We start from the raw sequence: 22,389 nt of genomic DNA, 5'->3' as shown, positions 1-22,389 counted from the left end.
AGGCACAGCAACGAAGACCCAGTGCAACCAAAAACCAATAATTTTTTTTAAAATCCCATGTAACATTGTAGAAAAATAATTAGAACTTGCCAAGCACTCATGATCCCACCTGTATGATACAACATTGTCTTATTCTGTATCTCACCTGTCTTTGCCCCCATGTATCCACACCAATTACAATTCCTTCTCCCAGAAGATCTCTCCAGATTTATTGTGATGCAGAGAAGGAAGAGTGAAGCTTTTCTTTCCAGACAGATAATTCTCAAGAAGACACTTAGTTCAGTTCAGTTAAGCTCAGTTCAGTGCTCAGTCATGTCCGACTCTTAGCGACCCCATGGACTGCAGCACGCCAGGCCTCCCAGTCCATCGCCAACTCCCAGAGTTCACTCAAACTCATGTCCATTGAGTCGGTGATGCCATCCAACCATCTCATCCTCTGTCGTCCCCTTCTCCTTCTGCCTTGAATCTTTCCCAGCATCAGAGTTTTTCTAGTGAGTCAGTTCTTCACATCAGGTGGCCAAAGTATTGGAGTTTCAGCTTCAGCATCAGTCCTTCCAAAGAATATTCAGGACTGACTTCCTTTAGGATGGACTGGTTGGATCTCCTTGCAGTCCAAAGGACTCTCAAGAGTCTTCTCCAACAGCACAGTTCAGAAGCATCAACTCTTCAGTGCTCAGCTTTCTTTATGGTCCAACTCTCACATCCAAACATGACTACTGGAAAATCCATAGCTTTGACTAGACGGACCTTTGTTGGAAAGTAATGTCTCTGCTTTTTAATATGCTGTCTAGGTTGGTCATAACTTTTCTTCCAAGGAGCAAGCGTTTTTTAATTTCATGGCTGCAGTTACCATCTGCAGTGATTTTGGAGCCCAGAAAAATAAAGTCTCTCACTGTTTCCACTGTTTCCCCATCTATTTGCCATGAAGTGATGGCAGATGCCATGATCTTAGTTTTCTGAATGTTGAACTTTAAGTCAACTTTTCCACTTTTCACTTTCCTTTTTCACTTTCATCAAGAGGCACTTTAGTTCTTTGCTTTCTGCCATAAGGGTGGTGTCATCTGCATATCTGAGGTTATTGATATTTCTCCCAGCAATCTTGATTCCGGCTTGTGCTTCTTCCAGCCCAGCGTATCTCATGATGTACTCTGCATAGAAGTTAAATAAGCAGTGTGACAATATACAGCCTTGACGTACTCCTTTTCCTATTTGGAACCAGTCTGTTGTTCCACGTCCAGCTCTAACTGTTGCTTCCTGACCTGCATACAGATTTCTCAAGAAGACACTACTATTTTGTTTACTGGATCCCTCCTTGTTCATCCATAGGAGGGAAAGAAATAGTACCTGGGGAAATTCGGAAATCATCATGTCCTGCAAAGTAAAAACACAAAATAAACATTCCCCCACCCCACCCTCCGCCAAGAAAATAAAAATCTTGAGGGCCTCACTATGGGTTTCTTTAAGCCATCAGCTGCAGACGAACTCCCCCAGCATGGCCGCCTCTACCCTGCCGACCTCCCTCCTCCCTGTGACCAATGGATATGGGAGGGGATGCTCGGGGGAGTCCTGCACCCCCGTGACCCTCCTCACCGGTAACTGCTCTTTGCACCCAGACTGAAGCTGAGCCGCAGGCAAGGATGCTGTTAACACAGGAAGCTGGCAGGCGCTCTCAGCCTGGAAGGAAGCCAGCCACCAGTCGGCCACACTGGCAGGAGGATGGGTCTCCCAGTGGGCGTCTGCGTGCCCCTCTCCCAGTGCCCGTGGTCACCTGCTCAAGGTGAGCGGTCCTCACAGGCAGAGAGGATGCTCGCTAAATAAAGTGGCTGCCTTCTCCTTTTCCTCCATTGCCTCCCTTCCGAAAGGACCAACTCTTCAAATTTGAGCCCGGCCCCTCGGAACTCCGCCTCCGGAAGTGAGGGGGTGGGGGGATGAGACTGGAGGGCAGACGCGGGCTGTTCTGTCCACAGTGTGAGCGCCTGTATAGGGGAAAGTCAGAGCTCCCCAGCCCCACCGTTCACCGCTATTCATCTTGGGGTCTGCAGGGGAGAATTACCTCGGGCTTTCTGACACTTCCTGCCAAAGAATTTCTTAGGTTTAATATCTGTACTCCACCCCACATCCTCCCAGTGATAGATTGGGATGGAGAGAATATTCCAAGAATTCTGGAAAATTTTATAAATAAGGGCCGATTTGGGGAGATGCTTAAATACCTTTGATTCCCTGGTGGCTCAGACGACGAAGAATCTGCCTGCAATGCTGGAGACATAAGAGACTCAGTTTTGATCCCTAGCTTGAGAAGATCCCCTGGGGGAGGAAATGATAACCCACTTCAGCATTCTTGCCTGGAGAATCCCATGGACAGAGGAGCCTGGTGGGCTGCAGTCCACGGGATCCCAAAGAGTCGGACACGACTGAGCAACTAACACTACACTACTACTTAGGAAGATGCAAGGACTGAGGTTTAGTAGATGTTAATTAATATAAAGTCAGAGAAGCAATCACCAGTTCTTCAGGGGCCAGAAATCTTCAGCAAGCATTGGAAACCATCCTGAAATATTCTCAAAATATGTTGTATTTTGAGCACAGACGTCTTTTGCCTGTTAAAATTTAATGTTATTATTCAGCTCTGTCATAAAATAGCTTTATATGCTTGCTTTTATTTTGTAAAACAATTTTATCTTTTGTTGTTCATTTTGATAAATAATTGACTCAAGGGGAAAGTGTCCCTCCTACAAGAGAATAATAAAATAATAAAAAATTTAAAGTGCATGGTAATAAATAGCCATTGACATCTTTGCCAGCATTAGAGAGGCAATTGGGAATGGTGGGGACTGTGGCTAACTTGAGGGCAGATCTCTACCTCAAGTAGATCTCTACTTCCAGCCGTACCAGCTGGAGACCAGTGTTCCACAAACATTTGTAAAAGTCCAAAGAGTAAACATTCAAGCTTTGTGACCCACTACTCCTTTGGCTGTTGTCACAGGAAAACAGCAGTAGACAATAGAAAAAAAAATGGATGAGGCTGAAATCAGGTAAAACTTTATTTAGCATACCAAGTCTTACACCGGATTTGGCCAGTGGGCCATAGTCTGCTGACCTTGGCAATCATGCCAAGATATCAAAATGTGAGCCCTTGTTGGCAGACATCCTGACTTCTAAAGAGAAGCCAAAAGCCTTATTTATTTAGGAACTCTCCCAATTTGAAAAAGTTGGGTCTAGGGAAAAAAATTATCCAGGGCAAAGAAAAGTTGTGTCCAAGCTGATTCTTGCCAGCAGGTTACCATTTTGAGATTTCCACAATGACAAAGAACAACCACCACAACCCTCAGATTTACAAAAATGTGGAGTCAGACCTCGGTGGTCCAGTGGTTGGGAATCCTCCAGCCAATGCAGGGGACATGGGTTGGATCCCTGGTCCGGGAAGACTCCACACACTCGGGGCAGCTAAGCTCACAGCTACTGAGCCCACACTAGAGCCCGCACTCCACAGTGAGAGCTGCCACTACAAGAAGAAGCAACTAGAGAAAGCCTGCAGGCAGCGATGGAAACAAATAAATTAATGAATTTATTTTATTCAGAACAACCACAAATAAATTAATGAATCTGAAACATGGAATCTATCACCGCCCACTATCAGAGTGAGTTGTAGGCATTCTGCACATTCATATCCAGCAGTGTACATCCTCAGGGCCTGGAGTTCCCCTTCTTAGATATGGACACCTAGGTGTCAGACAGTAAAGTCTGCCTGCAAAGTGGGATACCTGGGTTCGGTCCCTGGGTTGGGAAGATCCCTTGGAGAAGGATATGGCAACCTACTCCAGTATCCTTGCCTGGAGAATCCCATGGACAGAGGAACCTGGCAGGCTGCAGTCCATGGGGTCATAAAGAGTCAGACACAACTGAGTGACTAACACTTAGCAGACCTACTTGTACACATTCATCTCAGCAATGCCAACATGATTGATGCTAGAGAAGTGACCACAGGTCATGCTGGGGCCCAGTTGAGCTGTGAACTGGCCCTGGCTCCTGGCCATGCAAATCTGGTTCCTTCTCTGGATTTCCATCTTCACCTTGGAAGGTCACCTCTGAGAATCCTCTTGATATAAATATTAGCATTTCCACACTTCTTAAGCGTTCACTACAACTTTTCTTGTCTTTTCAATCTGTAAAAAGAATCACCTGGGAATTCTGGAAGATGAAGATTGCTCTGATTGAATAGAAGATTGTCAGCACCACCACCGTTGATGCCTCGTCAAGGTGATCAGTTAATTCATGTGGCAGTGAGGTTCCTATACTTCACGGTGCAAAATAGCTGAGTTTAGGTGTTGACAGGGATTTAAACAGAAGCAGGAGAGGATGAGCCCTCTCCGAGGTCCATAAGGAGAGAGGATGGAACCCAACTGACACATAGATATAATATAGATAAATAGATATAACATAGATATAATCCTGATGTGGGGGAGGTTGTGATAAATTATACAATAAAGGTATGAACCAGTTGTTCTGTAATTATTTCCACTGGAGGGATTGAGAAGTAAGTGGGTCCTCGAAGATTTTCTTTCAAAATGCAATTGAAAGGGATGAAAATAGAAAACAATATGTTATTTTAAAGGAGTTCTTTGGCTAAACACTTTTGCTGTTTTTTAAAAGGAACTCTTTCATAAAGGAGCATTACAGGAAGATGGACTGTACTACACAGATGTAAATACAGAGGAGTCTGGTGGGCTACAGTCCATGGTTTCGCAGAGTCCGACACAGCTAAACAAAGCACAGCAGCAGCAGTTGCTTTTTGTTGTCTCAAGTGATTAAAAACTTGTGGCAAATAGTTCTTATCTTAATTTTGATCCAGGCTAAACCAAGAGTATTTGCAGCTGTGATCATCTAGCTTCGTGTCACCAATAGGATAGGAAACTACTTTGGTTTCAGAGTGCCTGTTCCAAGAACTCCCTCTAGGGGGCAGCAGCCTCAATTGTTTTCTAAACTTGGTGTTTATTCATCTATAAGATGCTTTGGACTCAAGGATACTGATGGAAAGAGAGTCCCCTGTTTTGATGGTGGTGGATTGGAGAATAGCTTTATTACCCTGTTTTGAAAAAACAGAGTAACATTAAGCTTGAATCTAAGATCACACTTACCATGATATTGCTCGTGAATCATGCATTGTGGCAGTCATGAGTTTAAATCCAAACGTTGGACTGTAACTTCATCTCCACCTCTGATTAGTTGTGTGTCTGTAGCTTGTCAGTTCTGTTAGGAAAACTGTGGAAAGGGTGTCAAACCAGTATCTTTGCTGAAATAGTTTGTGTTGCTGACACCACTCTTGGGAGGCATTCTGGTCCATCACCTTTCAAGTTTCATTCTGTGCCTTCTATTGCATCGTGGACACAGAACAAGTTTGGGAAACTTTCTTGGAGGAGACAGAAGGAAGAGAACTGCTTCGTGTTAGTATCTGTGTTCATTTGGGCATCTTCTCACAATAAGATGATTTGTGCTTTTTTTCATCAGCATTGCTATAGATATTTTGGATTGACATGCATGCTAAGTCACCACAGTGGCGTCCAACTCTTTGCGACCCCATGGACAGCAGCCTACCAGGCTCCTCTGTCCGTGGAGTTCTCCAGGCGAGAATATTGGAGGAAGTTGCCATGCCCGCCTCCAGGGAATCTTCCCAACCCAGAGACTGAACTCACGTCCCTTCTGTCTCCTGCATTGACAGGTGGCTTCTTTACCACTGGCGCCACCTGGTGGTAGCTTACAGTGAACCATGTCGGATTCGTGATCTCCGAAGAAGACACAGTTTTGGGACCAGGGACCAGGCTTGATCACTCAAGAGTTTTTGTGTAGCAGAGTTTTATTAAAGTATAAAAAGGGACAGAGAAAGCTTCTGACATAGAAATCAGAAAGGGGACGGAGAGTGCCCTCCTTGCTAGTCTTAGAAAAGGGAGCTATATGCTTTTTTAATTGGTTATTGCTGCTGCTGCTGCTGCTAAGTTGCTTCAGTTGTGTCCAACTCTATGCAACCCCATAGATGGCAGCCCACCAGGCTCCGCCGTCCCTGGGATTCTCCAGGCAAGAACACTGGAGTGGATTGCCATTGCCTTCTCCGAATTGGTTGTTACAATAAGCCAAAAGAATGTCTCAAGGTTGTAACATCTTACTAGACCCACTCTGCACAATTTACATTTTAAGATGACAGGATTAGAACTAACAATAGAAAGATCTTACTAGACCCACTCCCAGAATATACATTTTAAGAAAATAGGATTAGTCAGAAGGTTCTCAAGAAGGAGAAACATGTCCTCAAGCAGGATACATTTTTATATTGATGTAGGAAAAAAAGTTTGTCCTTTTCTCCTTGAGAGCCCCAGACCCCTTTCTTCTCCTCAAGGACCTTGGACTTCTTAACAACCTGCCTAGGCACTGACTCTCACTGGGAAGCCCATTTTGGATGGACACTCAGCACGCACTGGATCCTGCACCACGGCTGAAAAACCCCCTGGCTCCCTGATGCAAGGGGTCTGGATGTACACTAGATCTGCATCTGTTAGAAAAGGCTTGCTCCTGATGCTTCTGCTGTGCCTTCTTCTTGTTCTTCAAGTGTGTATTTGCCTTCACTAGGTCTTAGTTGTGGCATTCAGGAGGTTTTGGTTGCAGCATGTGGGATCTAGTTCCCTGATCAGGGATAGAGCCTGGCCCCCTACATTGGGAGCCTGGAGTCTTAGCCACTGGACCACGAGAGAAGCCCCTGCTTCTGCTGTTTCTACTGGCAAGCATGATGAGAGGGAAGATAAGGTGGCATTTTGTTATGTATTTGGTTTTGGGATTTTTTTGCCACAAAATGGTGGCATTTTGTTTATGTATTTGGTTTGGGGGTTATTTTGGTTTTGGGGTTTGTTTGGGGTTTTTATGTATTTGTATTTTCAGGCCAGTGCATGGTCTCTGATTTCACAATTGTCCCAAGGCAGGTCTGGGGCAACATAAGTGGTTTCCTGACCCTTGACTGTGTCCTGGCTCCTCACTGTGCTGAATGTGGCTAAGGTAGAGCCCGGTCTGTGGGTTGCTCTGGAAGTCTTGGTTCCTGTCTGCTGCTCCCCGCCCCTTGCAATGCTCTCAGAGGTATCCGATTCCCTGCATGAAATCCCTTTCTGCCTGAAATAACTAGGGTGGTTTCTGTTTCCGGTAAGTGAGTCCTGACTGTAACAGAGAAGCAGCACAGATCAAGGGTTGGCAAACTTTCTGCTGCAGGAAGCCAAATAGTCAGTGATTTTGGCTTTGTGGGACTTGCCGTCCTCACTGCAGTTACTCAACCCTGCCATCATCATATGGTAAAAGCAGCCCCAGACAACATGTGAAATGAAAGGGTGGTTATGTTCCAATACGACTTTATTTGTACTAAATATCCATTGACAGAGGAGTGGATAAAGAAGGTGTGGTACATATATACAAAGAAATGCTATGCAGCCATTAAAAAGAATGAAATAATGCCATTTGCAGCCACATGGATGGATTTGGAGATTATCATACTGAGTGAAGTAAGTCAGACAGAGAAGGAGAAATATTGTATGACATCCCTTATCAGTTCAGTTCAGTCGCTCAGTCATGTCCGACTCTTTGCGACCCCATGAACCACAGCATGCCAGGCCTCCCTGTCCATCAGCAGCTCCCGGAGTTTACCCAAACTCAGGCCCATTGAGTCAGTGATGCCATCTAACTGTCTCATCCTCTGTCATCCCCTTCTGCTCTCAATCTTTCCCAGCATCAAGGTCTTTGTGCGGCACAGGAGCAGCCGAGAGGAGCTACCCCAATCCAAGGTCAGGAGCAGCAGCCAAGAGGAGTTACCCCACGTCCAAGGTCAGGAGGGGTGGCCATGAGAAGATACCCCACGTCCAAGGTAAGAGAAACCCAAGTAAGACAGAAGGCGTTGTGTGAGGGCATCAGAGGGCAGACAGACTGAAACCACAGTCACAGAAAACTAGCCAATCTGATCACAGGACCACAGCCTTGTCTAACTCAATGAAACTAAGCCACGCCATGTGGGCCCACCCAAGACAGCCGGGTCATGGTGGAGAGGGGTGACAGAATGTGGTCCACTGGAGAAGGGAATGGCAAAGCACTTCATCTTGAGAACCCCATGAACAGTATGAAAAGACATCCCTTATATGTGGAATATAAAAAGGAATGATGCAAATGAACTTACTTACAAAACAGAAAGAGACTCACAGATTTAGAGAAGGAACTTATGGTCGCCAGGCTAGGGGGAGGGTGAGGGGAAGGGATAGGTAGGTAGTTTGGGCTGGACATGTACACACTGCTATATTTAAAATGGATAACCAACAAGGACCTATGTATAGCACAGGGAACTCTGCTCAATGTTATGTGGCAGCCTGGATGAGAGGGGAGTTTGGGGGAGAGTGGATGCATGTATGTGTGTGGCTGAGTCCCTTCCCTGCTCACCTGGAATTAACACAACACTGTTAATCAATGACATATCATAACAAAATAAAACTTTTTTTAAAAAACTTACAGAAATAAGAAGTGGCCTGTGTGCTGTCAACTGCAGATCCAAGGAAAGACATCAGGGGTGCTCTACACCCTGGAGTGAATATGCTGCTAACAATTCCCTCTTTGAGTAGGAGAGAGTAGGCATTTTCTAGTTCCATTTGCAAGAGATTCCAGAGTAGTTAGTAGGTAGTTTAAAATCCACAAACATTGTCCCACAGGCCTAGTCATTTATGTATTCATTTACGTCTTCATGAGATCAAAAGTAGGTTTGTAGATTACCTTATGATCCATAGTGGTACCTCCCCCAGATTAATCAATGTGGACAGTCTCTTGTGATGGTGACAGGTGGTGACAAGTTTCCTGATTCTGTGCTTAGTGAACAGAAGTCAAAAGATGGTGTCAAATGGCTTATTTGTAAATCCCAAGCAATTAAAGCAGTGCAGGGCGCATGGGGACTCCCATCAGATAGATGTTAAGTATATAGGAATCATTTTGCTTTGGATTTTCAGACTGGCAGAAAGGGAGAGAATCAGCATGTCCTGGCATCCCAGACTATATTTGCTCTGATTCGTTGTCCAGATGGGCCTGTGTGCTAAGTTGCTTCAATCGTGGCTGACTCTTTGTGACCCTATGGACTGTAGCCCGCCAGGCTCCTCTATCCAGCGAATTCTTCAGGCAAGAACACTGGAGTGGGTTGCCATTTCCTCCTCCAGGTGATCTCCCCCTGCCCCGGGGATCAAACCTGGGTCTCCTGCATTGCAGGCAGATTCTTAACCATCTGAGCCACCAGGGAAGCCGTGGGAATGGAGAAGCGATTGGGAAATGATGGGAGTGTGGCTGCAGCAGAGGAAATGCCAGGGGGCAGTGGACACGAATGAAGGCACAGACCATCATGGGTGCATCCTGACGGTAAAGCCGGCACCCAGTGAGTGCACGTTTGGTCCAGGCACAGCTGAGAGCATAACCACCAGCTCATTTAATCAGCCCAGCATCCCTGTGTCAGCCTCTGTGTACCTAAGCTCACTTTGTTGGACTCACACAAATTAGACTTACGAATGCACTCTTGGAATATAGCTTGTATGTATGAAGGGGATTCCGTGTATATGAAATGTCCCCCACCACCCTGGAAGAGGTCCTTGTCCAGACGCCTCCCCTGGGCAAGTCTTTCTCCTCTCAGAGTCTCATTTCCAGGCATGCAATCTTTGTGTTGTTGCAAAAACCCTCTGGGTTTTGCCTAGGGAGAGAGCCAGGGGCCCTGGGTTTCATGAACAATCAGGCTTGTCAATTGCCTGCTTTGTAATATACATAATAGGCAGTGTGGGATTCATCATCTTTGGGGGCCCATAAGCCCCTCACTGTCCAGCTCCTTGAAACCCATGGAGACATGGCTGACCTGTGCTGGCTTTGACTAGGGTACCTGGCCTGGGTCTGCTGTGATGGGCCAGCATAAAGGGTGGACTCAGGAGGGGTAGGGGAACCTGGGTTGCAACAGCTTCACACAGAAGCATCAGGTCTTTCTCCATGTGTATAATTAAAAGGAAAAGGTGCGGGATGATGCTGGGGCTGAAAAATGGGTTAAAGACCCTCTTCCCGACTTCCTATGAAGCTCTGAGTGACCTCAGAGCAAGACCTACACCATTTCTTCATCATTCATTCCCTCATTCATCCACCCACAAATACTGAATGAAGCCCACCATGTACAAGCCACATCCTCGACAACTGAAATAGATAAGCAACCCAGGGACTTCCCTGATGGTCCAGAGGCTAAGCCTCCACACTCCCAGTGCCTTGGGAGGAATTGGAGGAAGAATGATCCAGGCAGTCAAAACAGCAAAGTTCTCCACAGTGGCTGCACTAACTCACATCCCCAACAGCAGTGTACCAGGGTTCCCTTTTCCCCACATCCTCCCCAGTATTTGTTGCTTGTGTTCTTTTTTGATAACCATTCTGATAGGTGTGTAAGGGGACATCTCATCGTGGTTTTGACTTGCATTTTCCTGATGATCAGCCATGTTGCACCTTCCTTCATGTGCCATGAATTTTGATTAATGAATACACTCAAGGAAGTAGCTATCTTAACAATTAAGACATAGACTGGTGGTCCAGTGGTTAAGACTGCCCTCCCAATGCAGGGGGCCCAGGTTCGATCCCTAGTCAGGGAACTAGATCCCACATGCCACAACTAAAGGTCCTATATGCTGCAAGTAAGACGCAGCACAGCCAAACAGATAAACAATTAAATATTTTTTTTTAAAAGAAATGGAAGAACATTTCCATCACCTCAAAGAATTCTCTTCTATTCCTTCTCCGTCATGCTTCGGCTCAGTCGCTAAGTCGTGTCCAACTCCTTGTGGCCCCATGGACTGTAGCCCACCAGGCTCCTCTGTCCATGGGATTTCCCAGGCAAGAGTATTGGAGTGGGTTGCCATTTCCTTCTCCAGGGGTTCTTCCTGACCCAGGGATCGAACCCACGTCTCCTGCATTGGCAGGCGGATTCTTCACCACCAAGTCACCAGGCCAGCCTCCCCGCCCATCACTCAGTATGTTTTCTCTCGCTGCAGATTAGAATTGCCGTTTCTAGATTGTTATATACATGGAATCATAAAATATGTACTCTCTGACTGGTCTGATGTCTTTTGCTCAGAATAGTATTTTGAGCTTAATTCATGCTGATATGGAGAAGGCAAAGGCACCCCACTCCAGTACTCTTGCCTGGAAAATCCCACGGACGGAGGAGCCTGGTAGGCTGCAGTCCATGGGGTCGGTAAGAGTCGGACATGACTCAGCGACTTCACTTTCACTTTTCACTTTCATGCATTGGAGAAGGAAATGGCAACCCACTCCAGTGTTCTTGCCTGGAGAATCCCAGGGACGGGGGAGCCTGGTGGGCTGCCGTCTATGGGGTCGCACAGAGTCGGACACGACTGAAGCGACTTAGCAGCAGCAGCAGCAGCAGCAGCAGCAGCCCCTAGTTGTCTTTAACTTCATTTGAAATAATTTTTTTGGATTGTATTGTGAAAACTGTCATATCACCATGCATTAAAAAAAAAAACTTAGCAAATTAGTGAGCTTTTGTGTAGCCATTTTAATATCGAGGATGGAATAAAAAAGCCACATTTTTGGCATATTATGCTTTATTATTTCAAAAGAAGTAAAAATGTAACTGAAATGAAAACAAAAATGGTTTATGCAGTGTATGGAGAAGGCACTGTAACTGATGGAAACGGACAAAAGTGGTTTGTGAAGTGTCATGCTGGAGATTTCTCACTGGAGGATGCTCTGCGGTCAGGCAGACCAACTGAAGAGGATAGCGATCAAATGGAGACATGAATTGAGAACAATCGATTTTATACCACGCAAGAGATAGCCAACATACTCAAAATATCCAAGTCAACCAAATGGAAATCAGCTTGGTTATGTTAGTTGTTTTGATGTTTGGGTTTCAAATAAGTTAAGCAAAAAAAAAAAAAAAAAAACACCCAAAAAACTTCTTGACTCTATTTCCACATGTGATTCTCTACTTAAAATGTAATGAAATGTTCTTGTTCTGTTTTTAAAACAAATTGTGTTGGGTGATGAAAAGTGGATACTGTACTATATATCATGGGGCAAGTGAAGTGAGCCACCACCAACCACCCCGGAGGCCAGTCTTCATTGGAAGTAGGTGATGTTGTGTATGTGGTGGGGTTGGAAGGGAGTCCTCTTTTATGGGCTCCTTCCAGAAAAATGAACGATTAATTCCAACAAGTACTGCTCCCAGTTGGAGTAACTGAAAGCAGCACTCGACGGAAAGTGTCAGGAATGAGTCAACAGAAAACGCATAACCTTCCATCAAGATACCCCAAGACCACGTTTCTTTGATGACCAGGCAGAAGCTATCACAGCTTGGTTGGGAAGTTCTGATTCATGCACCATATTCACCAGACATTGCACCATTGGATTTCCATTTATTTCAGTCTTTACAAACTTCTCTTAATGGAAAAATTTCAACTCCCTGGAAGGCTGTAAAAGGCACCTGGAATAGTTCTTTGCTCAAAAAGATGAAAAGTTTTGGGAAGATGAAATTATGAAGTTGCCCGAAAAACCGCAGAAAGTACTGGAACAAAACGGTAAACATGTTCAATAAAGTTCTTGGTGAAATTGAAAAATGTGTCTTTTATTTTTACTGAAAAACCAAAGGAACTTTTTGGCAGACCTAGTAATACTTCTGGGTCTTGTTTTGACTTTTCAGGAGGCGAGGTGGGTTTGGGAGTAAGGATCTGTCAGTACCTAAGCCTGGATTTACTCTGGTGTCTTTGAAGCAGCTTTTTGGCTTTTTAATGTTATAAATTAAAAACCAACAAGAACAAAACCCAGTTTCTTCCTTGGTGTTGCAAGCTCATCTTATAAATCATATTAGTTTGTATATGAACCTAGCACATTTCAATATTATTTCTTAAATAAACATTTGCACCTTTATTAAGAAAATTTCATTCAATATTTCAACAGCACATGTAAACAGAATAGCCCCATATTTTAAAAAATACTTTAGTTTTCTTTTTAACATACTTTCTCAGGGATTTAAGTAACTCTTAAAAGTGAAATGAATCTTAGGTTCTCAAAAAAAAAAAAAATCCCAAATCATCTAACTAGGTTTACACTTACATTTTCTTAAACCTTACAACTTAAAATCACAAGTCTCAAATCAGTGCTCACTCACACAGTTTTGGTTGGAATCACAAGTCATCAGAAAATCCATACCAAATATAGAGTTGTTCTTTTTTTCACTGAAGTATAGTTGATTTGGACTTCCCAGGTGGTACAGTGGTGAAGAATTTGTCTGCCAAAGCAGGAGACACAAGGAACATGGGTTCCATCCCTGGGTCAAGAAGATCACCTGGAGAAGGAAAGAGCAGTCCACTCCAGTATTCTTGCCTGGAAAATTCCATGGACAGAGGACCCTGGAGGACTACCATCCATGGGGTCGCAGAGTCGGACATGACCGAGCAACTGAGCGTGCAAGCATGATACCTGATTTACAATGTTATATTAGCATCAGGCATACAGCATAATGATTCAATATTTGTATAGATGATATGCTTCATTTAAAGTTGCTGCAAAATAATGGCTGTATTTCCCTGTGCTGTGATATATATTCTTGTTGGTTATTATTTTATACATAGTACTCTGTACCTTCTAATCCCTTACCCCTATCACCCCGCTCCCTCTTCCCTCTCCCCACTGGCAACCACTAGTTTGTTCTCTATGTCTGGGTTTGTTTCCGTTTTGTTATACACATTGGGTTTATTTTTTAGATTCTACACATAAGTGATAATACAGAGTATTTGTCTTTCACTGCCTGACATTTCACTAAGCATAATGCTCTCGATCCATCCACATTGCTGCAAATGGCAGAATTTCATTCTTTTTTTATGGCGAATACTCAGTGGTGTGGAATGGTAACTTCATCCTTTCACCTCCTGATGGGCACTTAGTTTGATTCCCTGCATACATGCTAAGTCGCTTCAGTCATGGCCAACTCTTCGATCCTATGGACCATAGCCTGCCGGGTTCTCCTGTCCGTGGGATTCTCCAGGCAAGAATACTGACGTGGGTTGCCTTGCCCTCCTCCTGGGAATCTTCCTGACCCAGGGATCGAATCCATGTAACAGTAGGAAGGTGTGCGTCTCTTTATCGCTCTCTGGGTGGTTATTTAGTGTTTACATTTTTTAATTTGCCCTGCATCTCTCTGCTAAGAGCAGAACCATTCCTACAGAAGTTCTGCAGGGAATAAGCTTGATGAATTCACAAACGCTACGGCAACAGTTCTCCTCACGGACACTAGGTGGCAGCGTTGCACCGCAGCTGCCGCCTCTCTGCGCCCCGGATCGCCGCAGGTGCTTCGTTCACACCCCGAGCCCACTGCCTTCTTTCCCAACCTCCTTCACCGTAACCTGACCTTGGAGTGACCCTGTCTTCAAGATACCACCCTCTTCCTTCTCTCCTTCACGTCCTCTCCCAGTTCTGCTGCTTTCCAGCCCCTGTCCAAAGCAGCTGATTTCGGGGTCGGAAGAACCCAAGACGCAAAGACCCTTTCCCAGGATTAGAAGGTCTGATGACCTTTTTCAAGGACCTGCATCCACCCAGTCCCCAATCCCGTGGAAGGTAAAACTGATATTTCTATCAAGGACTTGATGGTGTGAATCATCTCCCAACCGTGCATTCCTCGCCCCGATCCGACTGCAAAGAGTCCCGTGATTCTGCTGATTAATCTTCACATGGGTCACACCACACTTGTCCCAAGGAGTCAGAAATGCTATGAGGGTTTTTGTGATGATTACTTCTATGTGTCAGCTTCACTGGACTCTGCTGTCCTGTTCTTTAGTCAAATGCTACTCTCGTGTGCAGGTATATTGTTGATGTGGCTAATAGTTCCAACCATTTGACTTTAAGTCAAGCAGATGACCATCCAGGCTCTGGGTGGGCCTCACCTAATCAGTCAAAAGCAAAAACAGAGGTTTCCCAGAGAAGAAGTTCTACCTCAAAACTGTAACATAGAAATCCTGGGTTTCCATCCTGTTGGCCAGCCCTGTAGATTTTAGCCTCTATCTTTTTTTTATCCTATATGTAATAGAAGTATTATTATATATGGGACTTCACAGGTGTCTCAGTGGTAAAGAATCTGCTGACCAATGCAGGAGACGTGGGTTTGATCCTTGGGTCAGGAAGATCCCCTGGAGAAGAAAATGGTAACCACTCCAGTATTCTTGCCTGGGAAATCCCATGGACAGAGGAGCCTGGTGGGCCAGAGCCCATGGGGTTGCAAAAGAGTCAGACATGACTTAGCAACATAACAGCAGCAACATTATTAATGTATCCATAGAGCTGATTCACTTTGCTGGACAGAAGAAACTAATGGAACATTGTAAAGCAGCTATACTCCAATAAAAATTTTTAAAAATAATATGTATCTTATGTATTCCATATGTAATATATAGTGTATATATATATTCTATTTATAACAGAAGTACATGTGTATATTAGATTTTGTGTGTGTGTATATATATCTATATGGACTTCCCTCGTGGCTCAGCGGTAAAGAATTCACATGCAAAGCAGGAGCCACAGGAGATGCAAGTTCGATCCCTGGGTGGGGAAGTTCCCCTGGAGGAGGAAATGGCAACCACTCCAGTATTCTTGCCTGGAAAATTCCATGGACAGAGGAGCCTGGCAGGCTACAGTCCGTGGGCTTGCAAAGAGTCAGATATGACTTAGTGACTAAAAAACAACACTGTATCTATTTAGATATATCCTATTAGTTCCGTGTCTCCGGAGATCCCTCACTGACACAGGCATATTGTCATATACCCAAGGGGAAGCCTGAGGCTTGAGGACACCAAGCTTTGAGCCACTGTCACTTTGCTTAAGGCAGAACCGAACTTGTGGTTTCGTAGCAGGATATCTCATTTTAAGCAAACCTGCATGGAGCAGATTTTTGCAGAAGTGTAAGATTTTAAAAAATAAATAAATAAATTGCGGGGACGTCCCTGGTGGCCCAGTGGTTAAGCATGGATACGCGCCATGGTCCGGGAGCTGGATCCCACATGCCGTGGGGCATTGCCAAAAAAATACAATAAATGGATTGTGCATTCACTGTTAGAGACCGAAGGAAAGTCACCCGCGCTTGGACCACTTGTGTGAGTCGAGGTAGGAAGAGGCAGCACCTTGGTGGGTTACGGCTGCACTCGCTGCTGTAACAAGCAGGCCCCTGTGGCTTCTCACAACGGGAGTTTGCCTTGGGACTCACAGCAACGGGACTAAGGATGGCCTTGGACAGCAGGCCCATGAGAGAAGGTGGAGGAGAAACAGACCATCCCCAGACGTGCTGGCCCATCTCACTAGCAAGACCATGACGTCAAAGGTTAGCCAGGTGCAGTGGTAGCCAGCTGGGCTCACACTGGAAGGCGAAGGAGAGATTTTAACATCTAGCCGTTTCTGCCTCACCATCTACTCGGGGCTTTCAGATTTCCTATTTTTCTTCTCGAATCAGCCCTGGGACACCTCGACTGCAAATACCCTGCAGTGGGGCTCAGCTTTCGTCACTGTGTTCACTGCCGTGGGAACCCTTAAAATAAGGCAGCTACCTGAGTAATGATGGGGGTAGGGGGGTGTCAGAGGTGAGAAATGGAGGGTCCCCTCTTTTTCTTTCTATGCTTCTGGATAGTTTGACATTTTCCCCAGCATTTTGAAGAACTGGGTGGCAGGGGGTGACATCTTTTATCTCTTGGATCATGCTTAGTTGATGTGTTTTCTCTTCTTTTTTAAAATTAATTCTTAATTGGAGGATTGCTGCTTTACAATGTTGGGTTGGCTTCTGCTGCGCAACAACATGAACCAGCTACATGGATACACATATCCCTCCCTCCCGAGCCTCCCCCCACCATCCCAGGCCTCTAGGTCATCACAGAGGACCAAACTGAGCTCCCTGTGCCAGACAGAAGCGTCCCACTATTTTTTATTTTATATTGGAGTATGTTTGATTTACAATGTTGTATTCATTTCTGGTGTACAGCAAAGTGGTTTAGTTTGTATCTATTTTCTTTCAGATTCTTTTCCCTTATAGATTATTACAGAGCATTGAGCAGAGTTCCCTGTGCTATACAGTAGGTCCTTGTTGATTATCTATACTATATTTAGTAGTACGAACCTGTTCATCTCAACCTCTTAATTTATCCCCTCTCCCCCACCTTTCCCTTTGGTAACCATTCATTTGTTTTCTAAGTCTGTGAGTCTGATAGATATGTTTTCAATCTTTAAATAAATGATCATAAAGAAGAAAAAAATCAAATCAAGTGTGTGATCTCTTTCAGGGAATGATGCTGGAGTGGCATTCTATAGTTCTAGGAGCTGATGGATAATTACAATATGTAAAGTGTATAGAGATGATCCACTTCATTTAAATGATGCTCAGGAAAATAAAAGTCTTCATTTTCTCTTGCTTGATCACTTGTAACTGATCTTCACGACCACCCTTTTTTTTCTCCCCCATCCCTTCCTGTGACTTGGAGAGTGCAGATCAACCGTAAGTTTCCTGTGGCTTGTTCGTCTCATCTTTCCTTTTCTCCCTTCAAAAGGAAATCATTGGCTGGTGTCCTTTTGCGGGGAGGGGTAGGGAGAGATGAATATTGGTTTGCAGCCCATTTCTGCAAAGCCTTATTTATCTCACACAGATGCAGGAAGTTAAATTTTGATGATGTGCTTAGCTGGTAAGGAGGGTGTAGGAGATGAGCTCCTTCCTACAAAAAGAGAGAAAATGAAGCATTATTACCTCAAGAAAGGGACCTGATTGGGCTGTCTTTGGAAGTCAAACGTTGCTGCCAAGTTATCTGGAGCCTGGTACACAAGAGGGCGGGGCAGGGAGGGGAAGGGGATGGAGGGTGAGATGCTCAGACCGCAGCTTCTGCCAGAGGGGATCTGCAGGCGTCCTCCTCCCTTAAAAATAAATCCCAATCAGCAGCCTTCATGCACTAATGTGGGGAGAGGGCTGGACGGACACCAGAGGGGAACCTGGGACTGGCGAGCGTCCTCAGCCCAGAGGTTGAATGGTAGTGGCTTGGAAAGGATCCTCAGGCGGGTTGGGGGTAGAGTCTGTGGCCCCCAGTCCCCTCTGTATACATCATTGCATTATTCATGGCTCCTCCAGTTTCAAATGCAGTTGTTGTTTAGTTGCTAAGTTGTGTCTGACTCTTTGCGACCCTACGGACTGCAGCTCGGCAGGCTTCCCTGTCCTTCACTATCTCCCAGAGTTTGCTCAAACTCATGTCCATTGAGTCAGTGATGTCATCCAACCATCTCATCCTCTGTCTCCCCCTTTACCTCCTGTGCTCAATTTTTCCTAGCATCAAGGTGTTTTCCAAAGAGTCGGCTGTTTGCATCAGGTGGCCAAAGTGTTGGAGCTTCAACTTCAGCATCAGTCCTTCCAATGAACATTCAGGGTTGATTTCCTTTAGAATTGACTGGTTGGATCTCCTTTCAGTCCAAAGGACTCTCAAGTGTCTTCTCCAGCACCACATTTTGAAAGCATCAATTCTTGGGCACTCAGCCTTCTTTATGGTCCAACTCAATCTGTACATGAGTATTGGAAAAACCATAGCTTTGACTAAATAGACCTTTGTCAGCAAAGTGATGTCTCTGTTTTTTAATATGCTGTCTAGGTTTGTCAAATGCAGAAACCCAGTCAAATGGGTGGGGTGGGTTAAATGGCACACCTGAGAAGTTCAGGGGTTAATAACCTGAGGGATGCTGTATAGAGGTGTTGGAAGTCTCTGGTTCTCTCGGCTCTGTTTTCCTCTGTTGGCTTCAGTCCAGGGCCAGTCCTCTTTATTCACAACCCTTGGGGCCAGGACGATGGAAATTCTGAGTGGACAGTGTCCATTTCAGGAGCCAAGGACTTCTCCATCCAAGTCATACTATTAGCTTGGGGCACTGCTTCCTAGAGACAAATCCGGGGCTCTGTATTCTCATATGTTCTCATATGTGTTAATAAAATCAGATTATAGTTAGAAGGACATGCAAATTATCATCCAAACTGGAACACTTCTGTGAGATAAAGGGAGCCCTGCTAATAATCACACTGAGGACTTGCCTGGTGGCCCAGTGGTTGAGAATCCACCTGCCGTGCAGGGGACATGGGTTCGATCCCTGGTCGGTGAGGATTCCACATGTGTGGGGGGAGGGGTGGTTTGCACAATTCTGCCTGTGTGCCTCAACTACTGAGCCCACGAGCTGCAACTGCTGAAGCCCGTGCTCTGCAAAGAGAGTAACCCCCACTCACCGCACCTAGAGAAAGTCCACGCACAGCCAAAAATGAATAAAATAAATCAATTAAAAAATAATGACACTGAGACAACAGGTGTAAATGGAAGATCCCCACCCCTGGGCGAATAAGGCCTTATGGGCATCCTGGTGATGACCTGAGTCACAGGCTGGCTGCCAAGATTGAGACAGTGTTCCACAGAGAAGGTTTAACAAACTGCAGGAATGAAGAAAGTGCTTGCAAAGGCTCTTAAAGCAGTGTTGTCTGGAACTCTGTTGCTGAGTCTGGGTGTCTGGAAGGTTTCGGCACCTGTCACGGCTTCCCACGTACTGGTTAGGTGACTAATGATGCGTTATTTTGGACTCTTATACACCTGAGAGTACTTACAGTCCCAAGGCACTTCTAGAAATGATGCTCTTGTGTAACTACTTGGTTTCCACTTCCTAATTGTCTCTGAAAAGAGTCCCCTGGTCTGGCCATGCAGCAGTCAGCCTGGGCTTTTTGCCCAGAGAAGGTTCACTCTGCTGCGCTTTGCTTCTGTCTGTGTGTCTGTAAGTTAGATGAGTAGTCCCCAGGGCCAATGCACACATTTGAGGCCTGCAGCTGGCTGACGCTCTTGATGGATCAGGATCTGAAGTGCTTCAGCCTCTCTGGACAACGAGGAGACTTTCTCCAGATGTGGCCTGGAGAAAGGCCTGCGCTCCTGCCCTTCTGACCCTTGGCTCCATCGCCCCCTCCCAGGGCGTCCTGTTCCGGGAACCAGACACCAGGCAGCTTCTGACTCCTATCTTGCCACCTGGGATGCATTAAAACTTCAGGTGGAGTTTCCATAACGACCCGAGCGCAGTTCCTTTATGATGCTTGTAAGAAAAAATAACTGTTGGGTGGATTGTTGTCAGATCATTCGCATGGAAACAAAATGTGCTTCCTCAGCTCTTCAAAAGAGCAGAGCAGACGGGGCTGGCAGCTTCCTAAAATGCTGCCCTTAAAAGCGTTTTCGTTTCTCTCAGGAAACAAAAGAGGTTTTGAGGCAGTGGACCAGATGACCCCAGGACCTGTCTTCCCTGGGAAACTGTTTTCATTTTGTAAGGCTCAGTTTAAACGTCTTTCCCTTGCGCCCGTGTCATTGATGAGGACAGATGTTCCTGTGATGTCTGTCTCCCCATGGTAGCTCCTGGAGCCTGCTGTCGTGGCCTCTTGCCTGGTTGTTCTTGTTTACTTGCTAAGTAGTATCCAAATCTTTTGTGATCATGGACTGTAGCCTGCCAGGCTCCTCTGTCCACGGGGTTTCCTAGGCAAGAATACTGGAGTGGCTTGCTATTTCCTTCTCCAGGGCTTCTTCCCAGCCCAGGGATCAAACCCATGTCTCCTGCATTGGCAGGCAGATTCTTTACCGCTGAGCCACCAGCAAAGCCCCCTAGCCAGGTTAGATGTCACTAATGTGCAAGTCTGTGTGATCGAGCAGGCAGACTCCCAACCTCTCTTAGTTACTGTTTTGCCCCCAGAGTCTCCAGTCATGTTTTAGGCATATTTTGAAATTAATTTGTACTGGAGCGTAGTTGCTTTACAATGTTACGTTAGTTTCTGCTATACAGCAAAGTGAATCAGCTACACGTATACATGTGTCCCCTTTTCGGATTTCCTTCCCACGTAACTCACCCCAGGACGCTGAGCAGCATTCCCTGTGTACACAGTAGGCGCTCATTAGCTATCTGTCTCACACATAATACTGTATATATGTCAATCCCAGTGTCTCAATCTATCACACCCCCTCTTCCCTCCTTGGGGTCCATTCTTCTGTTCTCTATGTCTGTATCTCTATTTCTGCTGCTTTAGGCATGTTACAGCTTAATAAGTAGCTGTGGAAGGAATGAGTCGGCAGCAGTGGCTAAGTCAAGTCCATGAACAGCGGAAACAACGGGAGAAGTTGTGAAAACCTTGACCTTCTAATTGAATATCTGGTGGGTTCTGGCAGAGAGAAAGAAAGGGGTGAGGGATGGATATTGGATAGGAAACCAACGTTGTCTGCCCCAGAGTCCCACCCACCACTGGTATCCTTTTCATAATCCCCAGCCCACTTCCGACTCCAGCCACAACTGTGATGGGCGGTTCTGTGAAAACTCAAACTCCCTCTGTGCTACTAGGACCTCCCCTTCCCCAAGACTGATCCATCTGCTTCCTATTTCCATATTCATGCTCTTCAGCTAACGAGTAGATGAACTCACCATGATGCATCCATGACATGGACCACTACTCGGCTATAAGAAGAATGGCCTTATGTACATGACAACCCTGTGAATTTCAAATGCATTGTGCAGGTGAACGTCAGGCTGCAAAAAGCTACATGCTGTAGAATTTTATTAATATGACCTTCTGGGAAAGGTAAATGCATAGCCACAATTAAAAGAAAAAACATCAGAGTTTGCCAGGAGCTTGAGAGGAATTGATTTTAAATGGGTAACACAAGGGAGATGGTGAAGCTGATAGAACTCGTGTTTTGTCTCTAGTGATTGCTATTCAACTGTGTGCCTTTGTCACACTCTTAGAAATGTACACCATAAGCAGGATTTCTCCTGTCTCTGAATTTTGAAATAAATAAAATGTAAAAGTACATTAAAAATATTCCCACCGCCTGAATGGAGAACATTTCTCTTTACAAAGAGGAGCTTAGCGAAGAGTGTGCTACATATATTTCCCCACAGACTAAGTTAAAGATGTGGAAGTCTGAGTCATGGACTCCAAACTGGGTCAAGATACAAATGAGATCACCTCCATGGTGATCTGCGTTTATCCACCATTTTGTGGACATTGATCAGAAGGCAGAAGCCAGTAATAAAAATCATATTCGTCCCTAAAGATGGAAAGGTGTTTATAAAATCTTAGTTCTTGCCCTCCTCCCCATCTTTCATTTCAACATACACAATCTTTTGGTTAATGAACGTGGGTAGCCAGAAAATAGACATGTTTATAGTTGAAGGGAGCTAGATATCTCTAGAACAAGGAAGTGATGAAGAAACAAGGTTATGTCTGGGTCTCCAGGAAATTGGAATCAAGGACGTGAATCCTGCAGGGAGATTTATCTTTGGATTGTT

This window comes from Muntiacus reevesi, chromosome 13 (assembly GCF_963930625.1).
Source record: "Muntiacus reevesi chromosome 13, mMunRee1.1, whole genome shotgun sequence".
Taxonomy (NCBI): domain Eukaryota; kingdom Metazoa; phylum Chordata; class Mammalia; order Artiodactyla; family Cervidae; genus Muntiacus; species Muntiacus reevesi.
The sequence above is the reverse complement of the archived record's forward strand: the minus strand, read 5'-3'. Positions refer to the sequence as shown.